The sequence below is a fragment of the Ochotona princeps genome, chromosome 2, assembly GCF_030435755.1.
Source record: "Ochotona princeps isolate mOchPri1 chromosome 2, mOchPri1.hap1, whole genome shotgun sequence".
NCBI classification, from domain to species: Eukaryota; Metazoa; Chordata; class Mammalia; order Lagomorpha; family Ochotonidae; genus Ochotona; species Ochotona princeps.
The window spans coordinates 83,545,835-83,562,123 of NC_080833.1; positions in this window are offsets into that span (position 1 = coordinate 83,545,835).

Here is a 16,289-nt window from a genome sequence, read left to right on the forward strand (position 1 = left end):
TGGGTCTCCCACATGGGTGCAGCGTCCCAAGGCTTGGGGTCATCCTCGACTGCTTTCCCAGGCCACAGGCAGGGAGCTAGATGGGGAGTGGGGCCGCCGGGATTAGAACCGGTGCCCATATGGGATTCCAGTGCATCACGGCGAGGACTTCAGGCACTAGGCCACGACACTGGACTCAAAATGTTTTTATATTTATGGAATCCCACACCATTCTAAATCCCTTCAGTTCAACAGAGCCTTGAAAGAAATTTCCTCCAAGGAAGAAAAGTTAAGTATATTATATTTTAATTGTTTGTGTTGTATAATAACTATCACAGTAAATTTCTGTTCCTAGTGCTTTATTGAACCTTAGACCAGAGTAAATATTCAAAAGCTGATTTGATTTATTAAGAACCTGAACTCCTTAAGTTGTTGGAAAACAGCTTACATTTCTCTGTGTGTCTCACTCATTGCTCAACAGTGCTGGTACTATCAGAACACTCTGCTGTCTCACAATGCACTTCCACACGCTGCCAACCTGCCTTTAGCTATTGAAATTAAACCGGCTTTAGGATATTTAGTCTAATGAAAACATGAACAATCTCATTCAAAAATAAGGGCAACTGGTCTTGGTGTTTCTCTCCAATTCAGCAATTTTTAAGGCCGATAGATTTAGCAACTTGGTAAGGAGGTAACAAGAGACAGCATTTATGAACAGCCCAGAAATATAAAAGCTTTCACTTATATAGAACTTTGTCATTATGAACTTACAATATGAAAGTTGTCTAACATACGTGATGTTTGGAAACTGATGATTTTTGGAAGTCGAACTTTGCAGCTTTTCTTTTTAACTCAGATATTTTTGAGAAAGTTAATCTAACAAGTCTGGCCAGTCACTGAACATAATGTCAGTGCTGTTGCTTTGCAATCCATCTCTACCCACAAAACATCGTCCTTAGAATGGCTTAATCCACACACATGACTTTTTTGTGGAAAGAAAGTGAGCTGCAAATGACAAGCAGAAAGACAAAACAGTAGTGATTTAACTTGTGGTGAAAAAGGCCAATACTGCAGCAGCATTTTTATGTTTGTAATCTTGAAAATATAAGATTTTAAAAATTGAAAATGTCAAGATGCTGCTACATTTTGGATGGATCTTTATTATGTACTAATTATTTTATACTTTGGCAATGGACAGCACTGTGTGTGTTAAAATGCAAATTTAATAGTCACTTGATCAAAAAATTCATGTAGTGTTCAATTGTAAAGATGAAGGGATTAGCAGAGATTAAAGCAAACATTGCTAAAAACACAGTTCCTTCCAGAACTACTTCGTCCTCTCTAGATTGAAACACTTCTCCAATCGTCGAGTGCTTTTCCACTAGGTTCCTTTTCTTTCTACCATCTATTTACATATGTCATTTCTTCACCCTGGAATGGTGTTCTATACCTAAGTGCTATTTTCATTTCAGACTCAGCTCAGAAAGTACTTTATCCAGGCAACTCTGCCAAGAAGAGCTGGGTGTTTTCATTGAGGGTACTACAACCTTCTGTACAAGCTCTCCATGATACTTTCTTTCATACAGATATCTGCTTATGCATTTTATCCATATCAATGCTTCTATCACAGGAAGTTCAGATAATGGAGGGATAGCCACAGTTTTCCTCCATCTGTGGGTTACCCTAATGAATACCAAAACACGTGGAAGAAAAAAAATGTACTTAGTTTCTGTTAAAGCTCAGAATTAGATACAGGAAAAAGTTGGGGACAATGGTTTGATGCAATGAAGATGGACACTGCGTTCTAAAAGGAAAAAGAGTTTGCGAAGTAGCATACTTCAGTATGTATGGACCATCAGTGTGTGGTTGAAAACAGAGAGTACAACGTCTGGCCCAGGGGTAGTGTGGTGATTTGTTTAGTGATTGCATTACTAGGTTTGATTCAGGACATGATAGTCACAATGTTCTAATGAAATGTGTTTCAGATTCAGTGAGAGAAAACAGTTAACAACTCTAATAGTTCAAGCTTTAAAAATGCGAAGAAAATACTTTGTGAGATACATACATTTTAAAATCCAACCATTTATATTTATCATTTTAGTTTCAGAAGTATTATCAAAAGAGAAACTGCATGCCACTAACTTATCTTTGTAATAATTATAATGCTCTTACATACTTTCTTATAACATTAAACAGTATAGCTGTCAGAAAGTATTTCTTCCATTAATAATTATTCTAATTAAAAAATATGATGAAGCAGAAATGTGAATCTGGATTAGCTTCTTTTGACTTTCCTCTAAAAGATTTAAATTTTGCATTATTGTAGGGCTCGCCACCTTCTGATGAGAAATAAATGCTTTTAGTTTCTAATGAATTAAATATTTAATATACTGGGGACAGTGTTGTGGCTTAGTGAGCACGGGTATTGCCCATAACACAGCATCCCATTGGGCAATGGTTCGTTGTTTTCCCTGTTCCACTTCAGGTCCCTGCTAACAGTTTGAGGAAAGAAGAAAATGATCCAAGTATTTTGGCTCCTGCCATCCCCGTGGGAGATACAGATGAAGCTCCTGGCTCCCGCGGTTGACATGACCTAACTCTGGCTGTGGCAGCCGTTTGGAGAATGAGCCAGCGGGAAGATCTCTCTCTGTCTCTGTCTCTCTCTCTCTCTCTGTCTCTCTCTCTCTCTCTCTCTCTCTCTCTCTCTGAGGCTTTGAAGAGGAAAGTGCGATTATCTTCTTAGAATTGTACCTGTGAAATACGTGAAATTTTTTCTTTACGTTAATACAAATAAGAGATAAAAAGTATATCTATAAAAGAATTTATAATATTTATTTACATACCAAAGTTTATCAAATGTTGTCTAAACTGCTTTCACATGTTTTACAAATGAAGTTTCCAGAAAAGTGCTGATTTTAAAGACAGAGAAATCTATTTCAGTGACCACATTCCAATCTCAAACCCAGTATATTTGCCTTTGCTGGAATATCCGTCTTAAGTCTAGATTTCCCAATCAAAATCTGAGGAATTAGAAGCTGGTTGAATAACATGATTTCTTAACCAAGTGAAGCTCATGATGAAGGTCAATGGCATTCTCAGCACAGAGCACGCTATCCGGTAACAGCCGCAACTAATTAGAGAAAGCTGCTCTTTATGAAGAGCTGTTAGCCAAGGGGAAATCTAGAAACAAGCAACAACAATAAGAATACTAGTCTGGGGGAGAAATTAGCTAAATGATAGAACAAGCGCAGTGCGTGCAGACACGGGGATTGACTCCTGTTAGAGGGATTGCTGAACATGTGTTCTGCGTGAAGGCAAGGTTTAAGGATTAACAATCGAGGGAAAGAAGTGGGGAAGAGAGTTTCAGGTTAGGAAGCCAAGAGACATCATGACTCATGGTTGGGGCCTAGCACAATAGCCTAGTGGCTAATTTCTCACCTTGCATGCGCTTTTATTTTCTTAAAGTCTCATGGTTGAGGTGAATGAAATGAGCGAACATGGTCCACCAGGTTCCTATCTCAAGGATTTTGCAAATGTGGTCGTTCCTTCTGGAATGCTCTTTCCCTAGACAGCCAAATGGTTTACTGTCCCATTTTTGTCACCTTCCTGGTCAAATTTCTTTTACTAGTCCCTAACTTGTATACCATCTCTTATTTTTAAAATTGTCTAACTACTTATGCACATTTAAATTTCATAAGGATCTAAACTTTGATTATACAAAATTAGATTGAACTTCCTAAAACAAGCACTTGCTGAATAAAAGAATAAAGATATGACTGTCAATAGTAAGTTTAAACATTTGAGATATGAGTTTGCCTCCTTGAGTATTTCAACACATAAACAAATTTTGACAGGAAATACGCTGAACAATTCCGGACTTGAGCGCCAAAGTAGGGACCATGGCAGTGAGAAACACTCTTCACAAGCTTTTCTGGAAATAAGACTGTTTCTGCAGGCAATTAAAGGTTTCCTGAGGAGACCAGAAGCCACAAAGGCAAAACAAACCAATTTTAAAATGGGCTATCGGATTTTAATATTCCTCCAAAGAATACGTGCCAATTGTCAAAAGGTTTACAAAAAACTGCTCAATATTACTAAATGACAAGGAAAAAAAGACTTCATGTGAACCTGTTTGAATGGCTAATATTTGAAGGCAAGGGAAGCTAAGAAGCAAAGAACGGAAGAAGCAAAGGAAGATGAGCAGGAATGAAGTGAGAGAAGAAAAAGAAAGGACGAGGGGTGTGGGCTGGCACAATGGCTCAGTAGCTAAATCCTCACCTTGCAAGTGCCAGGATCCCATATGGGTGTTAGTTCATGTCCCAACTGCTCCAATTTCCATCCAGCTCCCTGCTTGTGGCCTTTGAAAACATTAGAGGGTTTCCCAAAGCCTTGGGACACAGCACCCATGTGGGAGACGAGGAGGAAACTCCTGGCTTTTGGATTCAGATTGGCTCAGCTCTGGCTGTTGTGGCCACTTGGGGAGTGAGCTAGTGTTTGGAAGATCTTTCTCTCTGTACCTCCTTCTCTCTAAAAAGCTGCCTTTCTAATAAAAATAAATCTAAAAACAAAGGGGGGAAGGAAAGGAAAAATAAAGAAGGGGAAGAAAGAGAGGGAAGAAGAATAAAAAGGAAAGGGAAGAAGGACCGCGCGAGAGAGAAGATGAAAGAAAGGGTAATTATTTCTTCCGCTGTTAAGATGACAACCAGAACATATCCGCAATCTGAGTGTTTGAGTTGGAGTCCCAGCTCTGCATCTGATTCCAGCTTCCAGCTAACATGTCATGTGAGGCAGCAAATGAAGGCTTCAGTAGTTGGGTTCCTGCCACCCGTGTGGAGGCCTAGATTGAATTCCTAGAGCCGGGCTGTAGCCTGGGAGACCCTGAGCGGTGGTGGGCATGTGGGTAGTGAGCCATCAGATACAAACTGTGTGTCTGGCTCTGGCTCTGTATGTCTGGCTGTCAAATAAGTAAAACAGATAATAAGTTTCCTAAGAAGACAACACGTGTTGACAGGAGTGTGGGAAAATTGGTTCCCTGCGAATGGTTGCTAGGAATGGAATGCAACCTGCAGCAGCTGGTATGGAAAACAACATGGATTTTCTTAAAATAAAGCAAAACAAAACAAAAGTCTATCTTTTAATCCAGAAATTCTTCTTGTTAATTAGTCAAAAGAACTGAAATTATAGCACGCTGGTATTCATTGGACATAACCCATGTCCATTAAGATATAAAAATTAAAACAGAAAAACAACATATACTTACAAAGAAGACACAGTTCAGCCTTAAAAACAAAACAAAAAAAATCTGAAATATGTAATTTCATGGTTCAATCCTGAGAACAATTTTCTAAGTGAAGTAAACCCACCACACAGCATACACATTGTGTGGGTCTACTTACATGAGGCATCCAGAAGAGTTAAACTCATAGAAGCAAGAGAGGGGAGTGGAGGTTGCCAGAGGTTTGGGGGAGGAAGAAGGGACAAGTTGCCAATCAATAAGCATAAAGTTTTATGCTATGCAAGATAAACTTCTAGTGATCTACAGTAAAACATTCTGCCTATATTTAAAAATAGTGTGTTACACTTACATTTTTTGAAAGAGTAGAACTTATGTTAAGAATTATTTGCACACTAAAAATAATACACACACACATGCACAAACTCTCAGATAAATATTTGTAAAAATCCCCACATCTTGTTTTATTTTGCACTGAAAAATAAATTTCACTATTAGAAATACTCTATTCATTTTAAATCAACAGTATAGCAGGAAACCAAATAACAAACTTTTTTAATAAACTAAAAATCTGAAATAGCTATTGAACTTGAACTACTGAGGGAAAATATGTAATTAAAGCAATTTGGGAAAGTCATCAAAATTGAATTTATATATAGAGAGAGTTTGTAGCATTGTAGAGTATATCTACACGAGGCCAGCAGATGTTAGCTCTGTGTATGTGCTCATGTTCTTTACAAGAAGTGTAACTAGCAAATGCTTGGCTTTATATGCAATCTTACAAAGCAGTCAAGCATCAAAAAGACATTTATTTATTAATCATTGATGGAAGTGGTTGCCAAGAATAATTTATAGCATATTATTTATGTCGTTAATCTTGAAATAAGGAAGTAGAAAAAACTTTGGCTAGGAAAACAAGCTTTTCAAGGGCTAGGGAAACAGAACTGTTAATAAAGAAACAGAACATGTGATATTTTCTACTCCATGCAATTTTGGAAAATATTTTTTTGCTGAATAATAGAGGCTCTAAAAGGGAGAAAGAAAATAAGAAAAGACCTAAACGCACCCATGGCATGCATGTTGAAAGCAGGTTGGCTGTGAGGTTGAGTTATTCAAAAATGACAACTGAAAGTACATAAGTTAAAAATTGAGAAGTATAATATATTAGGCCTCTTTCAGCAGTTTTTTGACTTGTTAAGGTAGATTCTGTAAGGGAAAAAGCGTTAATTCTTCATGGTTGAAGCTTATAAGTGGATTTTTCAGTTCATCAGTATAATAATATTGCACCAGCAGAGAATATTAATTTTCCTAAAACCAATCCACATCTTCATTCCTCATTCATACCTAGGATTCAGCTCTCCAGGTGAAAGGGAGGATTTAATATTTAAATAAGTAAGTTCAATCATTTAAACTCACATTTAATTTTTACATACTCATGATTGCCAATATTTTGATTAATTTTTATGGCTTCAGCTGTTTCTCATGCTTGACTAGGTCCTCTAGACTTTTCACATAAGTTATTCATGGATATCTGGGATTATATCAATATTTCTCCTGTAATGATAGGCTTCACTGGAAGAATAAAATATCTTAGAATTATACTGATTATTATAAAAGCAGAAATAACTCGAAAGTTAGCTTTCATTAATTTAACAAATAGATTACATATATCAATATATCACGTGATAATGTTGAACAAATACTTAGAAAAAACTCATTACTTGTGTAAAATTTCATCCAGAAGCAACTAAATCTTCATGTCATTCATGAAAAAGAGAAATGGCTCCTGGTAAATATTGTATTTTCTTCAACGGTCTAAGTAATTAGAGTGTAGTATTGTGCTACAGTGAGTTAAGCCATCCCCCACCCAGTCACTCTGCTTTCAGTTTAATTTTCTGTGAATGCACTTGGGAAAGCAACACAGAATAATCTTCCAAATACTATGGACCCAGCCACTCATTGCAGAGACGAGGATGGAACTCTGCATTCCTGGCTTTGGCCTGGCTAGGTCCTCATTGTTGGGAGCATGCAGGTGTCCTGTTTCTTTCTACTGCTGCTCTGCCTTTCAAATAAATAAATACATTTTTAAAAAATAGCATAGCAGGGCCAAGTACGATAGTCTAGATGGTAAAGTCTTTGCTTAACGTGTACCAGGATCCCATGTGGACACTAGGTTCATGTCCCGGCAGCTCCACTTCCCATCCAGCTCCTTGCTTTGTGGCCTGGGAAAGCAATCGAGGATAGCCCAAAGCCTTGGGACTGTGCACCCACATAGCAGACATGGAAAAAGCTCCTGGCTCCTGGGTTTGGATCAGCTTAACTTTGGCTGTTTTGGCCACTGGGAGAGTGAATCAGTGGATAGAAGATCCTTCTCTCTTTCTCTCCTTCTCTCTGTGAATCTGCCTTTCCAACAAAAATTAATAAAATCATAAAGGAAAAAAAAAGAAATAGTTCTATCATGTTTTGATAGCCATATAGCATAACGATCCGAGTTCAAAATGACCGCTCAGGGAGATGGACTTTAAAACCCATGCTCTGGCAATGCTAACATTTTTTCTTAGGTCTGTTTCACGGTAATCAAATGGGAAAAAAAAGAGCAGTGCTTACTTCATAGCGTGGTGGTGAGGATGAAATAATCCATGTAAGCAAAGCCTTGTGCCTGACACAAAAATTTTGTATATTGTGATTTTATAATAACTCCTTTATATAATTAAAGCATGTCAGTTAAAAATAGTACATTTTAAAACTAAGGGGCTTGAAAGCTTTACTTACAATTGGATTTGGGCACTGACTTAAAAACAAAATGACAATATATTGGTAGATAATTTATTACTGAATACTTTCTTCCTGGAAAATTTAAACATGAAAGTTCAAATGTATGCACAGCATTTGAACTACCATTTGTACATGTTTCTGAGATACTATCTGTGAAAACTATCCCTAGAAGTCTCTTATCTCTTTCCTGTAGCTTGTATTCTGTACAAATGTAGATGAGATAAGTATAGCATTGCATGCTAAAACATTCTACCAGAGTCAGCATGGGCTTAAACAGCTTGATCTGTTCAATTGCCTTGGGAGTTATCACTATGTAACATCAATAGTAAACACTGTAAGCAGCTTCATAATAAAATTTTTCATAGGAAAATGTAACTAGCATAAGTAACACAGATAAAGAAAAAATCAAAACCTACTACTGAAACTTCTTTTATTCCTACATTTACTATACAGTAGGTCACATACCTACTGCAACAGAGTCATGTTGTTTTGGCTAAGCTTTGTGATATTTGTATAAAGTATGCTGTTAGTGAGTTGGTGCTGATGCACTCTTCAGGGAGAAAAGTCATGCAACACTGTAGCTCAACAGATCCCCTTATTTTGGCTGAGGTTGCATAAGACATTTTGTGATTAGCAGAAAATAATTGATTTTCTACATTTTTCATAGTTTTCCCAAATGGAAAAAAACAAAGACTATCCCATAGGCTTCAGTTAGATCTGAATTTTTTCCGAAAGACAGGGAAAAATGTGTATCACTTCATATTATAAACCAAATAATTTTATCTATTAGGCCTGTATTAATTATTTACTTTAAAACATCTTATCTCATTGAAAATTTTTTTTAAATTTTTTTATTGTATTTTTGTTGACAATATTTACATAGTTAATTACGGTTAAAAAAAAAAGGTTCAGGGGGTATAGGGAAGTGGGTAATAGTATTATGTCCATATTGTTTCCATCATGTATCTGAGGTAAAGGGGGGTATTGACGAAGAAGCCCCACCCAGTTTCCCACCCACCCCAAGTCCCGGATGTGGGGTATGCTCTGAGATCCTTGTTCAAATGGTTTTAATAGTTTTAATAGCTCTCAAATAGTGTAGTTAAGGGATCTACCAATAAAGGAGACTACACCTGAAAGAGTATTTGCATTTTCATTAGGTTTTATCTAAAAAAAATAACTAGTAGAAATGAGTAGTTTCTTTCAATAAATTTTCTAAGTTACTTTTATTCTCTTTTGTCGATGATGTACTAGAATATTATCATGAATATAAGTCCAAATTAAACAATTTTAGATAATAGAATGGACCACAGTTTAAACAAGCAATGTCTTGTCAATTCAAAGCAATTCTCAGTGCAATAACTTATTCCCTGTTTTCTCTCTTAAAAAATAGGTGTCCCTCAAATATCCGCATGTGTCTGTGTCCATATGGTTTTGAACAAGTGGTAAAAGTATTCACTGTTTGCTGTGTACCCACACTTGCATAGTTCAGCTGCAATACCATCTGGTGTACTACTCTTCCCATTTTCCTCATTTTGATTGCTTTCTCAGTCTGGAAAATGGTAGCTTGATCATTCAGTGGGTCTGCAGATGGCCGCAGGATCATTTTATAGAGTATCCATCAACAATATTTGATGGGTTATTTAAAGTTCATCCAAGGTGTTTGCAAGTTAATCATTTGCTCATAAAATATCAGTAATTTTATTTGGAGGGAAATATTATAATCCAGTGAATTCTTTGAAATAAGTTTGAGAAAAAAAACACATTTATAATTTCTGAGAAACAGATGTCTACTGTTACAGAATAGTTACCCAAAATTGTTTTTATTTTTTTTTTAAAGATTTATTCATTTTTATTACAGCCAGATATACACAGAGGAGGAGAGACAGAGAGGAAGATCTTCCGTCCGATGATTCACTCCCCAGGTGAGCTGCAACAGGCCGGTGCACGCCGATCCAAAGCCAGGAACCTGGAACCTCCTCCGGGTCTCCCACGCGGGTGCAGTGTCCCAATGCATTGGGCCGTCCTCAACTGCTTTCCCAGGCCACAAGCAGGGAGCTGGATGGGAAGTGGAGCTGCCGGGATTAGAACCGGCGCCCATATGGGATCCGGGCGCATTCAAGACGATGACTTTAGCCGCTAGGCCATGCCGCCGGGCCCAATTGTTTTTATTTTTACCCATATATATATATATATATATATATGGGTAAAAATATATATATATATTGACCAAGACGATGTTTTAGTGGAAACAGCATGCTTACATGTTGAGTTTCTTGATGGACAATTGTTAAAATAAGAAAACAGATGAAAACCAAGAGACCAACGCAGGTATAAGGAACAATGAGTGATTAAAGTAACATAAAGATAGATGTGACAGGAGATATAAGACAATTTGCAATATGTATCCTTAACTAAATATGAAGACATCAATGGTTCATCACCCTCCATTCCTACTATACTTCCCAAACACATCAATACTTTCCTGAATTTTGAGCTGAAGAAAGTTATAGCTTCCTAATTTACCTTTTAAAGCTTATCCATTTATCCATGTTTTGATGAAGGTAATGGGAGAAGTTTCCTTTGCTCTATCAGATTCCTGTTTTATGTATAACTGATTTAATTGTGATTACAGTTGCCCTTCTCTCTTCTTAATCATTCATTTATCCTTTCACTTCAGAAGTACAAAGTCCCTTCCAGACATTTAAGAGCGATGATAGACAATTTAGAGGGGATTATTGCATCCAGGAAGCTCTTAGTGCAGAAAAAGGAAGTGTATGAGGTAACGGATGCAATATAACCTGATGGATACCATAATCTATGCAGAAGGAAATTGAAACTAAAGAAAGATGCCTGCTCTGTCAGGGTAGGAGGTATATATTAATATCTATCATTTTTCTGAGCCACACTGTGCTGATAGAAAGTTGCTGTGTTTTTCACAGGACACTTACTGAAGCATTTTCAATCATACCACTTGTTATATGCTGCAAAGGACTTCTAGATGACTCGAAACCTTAGCAAATAAACTCTCCCAGAACTGGAACACTTATCTCACAAATGTAGTACCTATGTCTAAAGTTTCCATGTAAAATATATTTTTTTCGGTACTGTGTAAAAATGGAAACGTTGTTCATAATTCGTATGTGGCATCTATTCCTTACTGACTAAATACATATTTAACAACCTCCAGAGGATGAGAATTTAGCCTTGATTTTCAAGTTTCCTCACCATGTTAGATTACCATCTCTCTGATTTTATGAGCTTCCTGAAAATTTGTTGTATATCCAACTTTTGGCAAATGCCTTCTCTAAAATTTATCTGCTTAAAAGTGAATTTGAATTGTGTTGCTTTTTATCTCAGAAGACAGGTTTTATTTCCTATTAGGATTTTAATTTATTTTAAAATTTATCAAAGTAATGTTAAACTGATATTTGCGGTTTGAAGTTGCACTTAAATGAAAATTGCAGTTGTCAGATTAAACGGTATCTATTTCAAGTTCTAGGCAAAAGTTTGAGTCTACTAGCTTTAATATCTCCTAGCATTATTGCTTATTATTAGAGAAATGTAAAGTTAGTAAGCTACTTCAATTTTTAGTCAATTCGAAGATTTTTGGACTGAATACAATTTTCGAGTATCCATTTAAAAAAATGGATGGGCTTATGATTTCTGGCCAAGTCAAGTTGCAGTGACTCTCTCCCATATCAGGGTACCTGGGTGTAAAATCCAGCAGAGGAACCTGACCTCAGCTTTCCAACTGGCAGGATCCAGGAGGAAGGGGTGAGGGCTGAAGTAACTGAGGTGCTGCTGTTCATGTAGGAGATTTGAATTGCCTTCCCAGCTTCTGGATTTGAGCTGGTTGCCGTAGGAAGAATTTAGGGATCAATCCACTGGACAGAGGCCTGTTTTTCTCTTCCCTTGGCCTCTCAGATGAATAAATCAAGTATTTTAAAGAGCAATTAAAAAGAAAATCACAACTTAGTATCTTATGTGCAGAAGATCAGCTGAATGCCTTCTTTTTTAAATTTGTTATGATGTTATAAAGGTTGTTATGCCATTATCATACAATTTTGTGTCAAGTTGATTAATGTTCATTTTTCAAGAAATATATGACAGTTTTAGAAATTATTATTTAACTTATTTTGTGGTATAAATACTTGAATGCAAAGTAAGGCATTAACTTGCACCCATGAGTAATATGCTTACTGCAACATTAATATAACTCATTGTTTTATTTAAAATGGAATATTAGTAAGAATATATCATTAAATGTTTTGATTAAAAGTTTCTAATTTTTCTTTGGAAAGGTAGTCATTCTGTAGTCTATATTTTTGGATACGTAGTGACTGTGAATTAGAAAAAGTAAATAACAAGCAATCACTTCTTGTAAGATTGAAGCTTTTCAGAATAAATTTTATATTTTATTTTAAAATCTTGATTTTTCTCACAGACTATTACAAATACAGGGCATCCAAGCATATATCATTGCTCTAAGAAACAGCAGTTTCTTAAAAACATAATATCCAAGGATGAGTTATATTTTAACTATTAAATATTTCTCCCATTTCTATGTTTAGGTTTTTTCTCAAGGATCATTTTGCTTTTTTTTTTTTTCTAAGTTATTCTGACCTTCCTAAAATGCCTGCTATCTCTTAAGCAGATCTTTAAGTAAACCACTGTGAGTTTAGAGACAAAACTGTGGCATAGCAAGGTATGCTTCCCCAGCAATGTTGGTATTCCATATGGCCACCGATGGCCTGAGCTGTCCGTTAAAGCCATTTGGGAAGTGAACCGATGTAAGGAAATGTGCAGTCATTGTCTCCTTCTCTTGTCTATCTATGTAATACTGCCTTTAAAATAAATAAATCCTTTAAAATAATAATAATAAGAGAGAGTGGGAGTTGGGATTTTCCCAGGAATTATGCCAATGAATAGAACTGAAAGACAAAAGAATGTACTCCCAAAATATTTTGATCTGTTTTAAGATGCAGTCCTTGGTGTTTTGGTTTGGAACAGTTTTCATCCAGCATTTGTGTCACTTTTGTCTCTCAGGATCTCAAAGAGACCCCGTTCTAACTTCTCTAAACTGGTCTCCCCAGTAATATCAAGATCCTTAAGGTATTAATTTACTCTTTGGGGGTTTTGGCAGTTTCTAATTATTTTTTCTCTTTACTGCCTTTATTGCTTTGTGTTCTCTCTGACTGATCTCATTGTAATCTTCATGTAGGTATCACTCCCTTTTTATTGCAAGGGATTCAATGCCATACTCAATGCTGGTGCATAGCAGAGTTCATAAATACTTTTTGAATAAACAAATGAGTAAAATCAAACGTAATCATACTTTTTGCCACGATTTTTCTTGCTCACAATGACCTTCAGCCACATATTTTTTGTGTGTATTGAAAACACTATATTACAAGGAAGACTTTTAGGTGTTTATAAATTATGTGGTAACAATGATCTGCTATTATTTCTGAAATATAAAACAAAATATAAAACAAATATAAAACAAATATAAAACAAATATAAAACATGAGAGAGGTGATCCTTCTTTTAACTTTGCCATCATTTACATTTTTGTCAGCTCTATAAAAGGAGAAAATGGTGAGATAAAATCTATAGATTCAAAAGAATATTTCACATCTTATTATACCATATTTTGTTGTTAATAAAAATATTACAGAATTGACATGGTATGCAATGGTGTTTGATGCTATATGAAAAATAAATGTGCTTAGGTGAGTATATGTGAGAACTTGGAGAACTATACAATGAACTGCCAACATTTCCACCTATTGTGCCCCAAATTCTTGTGCTATAATTAATTTATATTCTATTTTAAAGGATCACTCATTCATCTTTTTAGATAATTTCCACAGCTCAGCATAAATTCCTACTGCTGCTATGATTGTCAATACATTTACACAAATAGTATAAAAATGAATTTATACAGTTAAGCATAATGTTTTCTATCTAATCCTAAGGTATTTCATATGAATATATGTAATATTTTGCTTTTCAAGGGAAGGAAATGTATTTTATGCTTCATCACACATACTACAAATATCATCTATGCTTATAGTATTTTCTCACCTTGCTTCACATCACTCATTTATTTTTTATATATTCAGCATAATCAATTCATGTTGATGAATTCAAACTTTGTAAGTCTGACCTACAATAAGTGAATTTGATCTTTCTCTGTGCTTCACTGATCTAGTTAGAATACAGACTTCTTTTTATATCAACAGGATTTTGTTCTTTGAAACCATGAAATAGGATTAAGAACATGGGAAATATCTAAAAAATGTTGCTCAATGATATTATTACTAGTAATAATGATTTAAATCATACAGTGTTAGAGGTGTTTCTGTCACCTAAGTCCATAGATGAGTGAAATAAGATCCAAAGCCGTGGTCTAGGGTTATGTTTCCCCTATTCGTGAAAACAGAGCTAACGCTTAATTCTACTAATATCCTAAATTCTTCCGAAGCATGATTCACCCTTGCTGGTTGCTTTAAGATACAAAAATGGGGGGCCCCCCCGGCAGCATGGCCTAGCAGCTAAAGTCATCGTCCTGAATGCGCCCGGATCCCATATGGGCACTGGTTCTAATCCCGGCAGCTCCACTTCCCATCCAGCTCCCTGCTTGTGGCCTGGGAAAGCACTCGAGGATGGCCCAAGGCTTTGGGACCCTGCACCCACGTGGAAGACCCGGAAGAGGTTCCAGGTTCCCGGCTTTGGATTGGCGTGCACCGGCCTGTTGCAGCTCACTTGGGGAGTGAATCATCGGAGGGAAGATCTTCCTCTCTGTCTCTCCTCCCCTCTGTATATCTGACTTTGTAATAAAATAAATAAACCTTTAAAAAAAAGATACAAAAATGGGAGCTTACTAGGGGCTTCTGAACAAGGGCTTCGATAGAACAGAGCCTTACGCGCTTGCATTTATTAGCTGTGTGACTTTGGGGACATGACATTCCCTGTGAAACCCATTTTTCTTATTTATAAAATGTCAATGATAATGGCTGATGTAAGATTGTTTTCAAAAGGATAGGAAATGAGACAACAAATCCTGCACACAATGCTCGCCACGTGAGAGGCATGCAATACATTGTAAGTAGCACTAGTATAAGTATTTGCAATTAGCAGTATCATAAGCATGAGTAATCTTACAGCACTACCATGTGAGACAATCACCGTGCAAGCAGAGCTCACCTAGCATTGGAGTAATTCAGCATTGTTTTGGCGGACCCTGGCTGCACTCAGTTTTGAAATAATTAATCCTACTCAACCAAGGTAATCTGGAAATTGTTTCTCAGACCATATTTGCAATTTTGTGTTGAGAGACATGATTCAATATTCAGTAATGGTTAGATACTTTCAGTGTTCAACCCTGATGTCCTTGTGTAAATAGGATCGTAGTTGAAATGGAATGGAAGTTTTGCGTGTAAAACAACAGCAGAAGCAGCCCCTTAATCAGATTTACACAGAAAAGGAGGGGACTGTGCCTTCTGACGAATCCCAATGAGTAAATATTGGTGTGAAATGAGCATTCATAACTAGACATAGAGCATTTATAAGTTCTTTTCATAAAGAATCCAACATTTGTCATGTGATGTTTCAACAGTATTTTTACTCTAAATAAAACCATTAACATAGTTATGAACTAAATACATTTTCAAGGATTATCCTGTAATTCAGTAAAGAGCAGTAAAATTAGGGAAGTGAGAAAGAAATATTTTCATGTTAATGATCACTGTTCCAATAACAAGAATGAAGATCATGTAAATGCTTGATGGATCTAACTACATGTATACTGCAGCAAATGTGGTCCACGACTTTCAAGTTACTATTACCAGTAAGAGTTTTACTAAAGAAAATACTTTCATATTAAGACTGGAAACTGTAGTATCCCAAAATCTTCATTTCTCATCTTTAAAATAAGAAGGATTGTACCAAATAACCACTTAAGTCTTTTCCAGCACAAAACTCTGAAAACAATTCTATCGTTGATTCAAAGCCATCAATTCAAAGACAGTATTTTTTCCTACGTACGAAGCTATATCTATCATGACTTACAGTAAAGGGCAGATATTCCACACTATGAGATTCTATTTCAGATCAAATCTACTCCTAGTGCAGTTTGAGGGTTCTGAAGTGAACGAGAAATAATGTTTCTGCAATCACAACCTCTTTTGCTCCTCACCTTTCTGGATAGCATAAACCCAGTTTTGACTTTAGCAGAAAACTACAAATTCAGGACATAAACAGAACTGCACTGCTTTTGCAGAATAGGAAATCAGTGTCA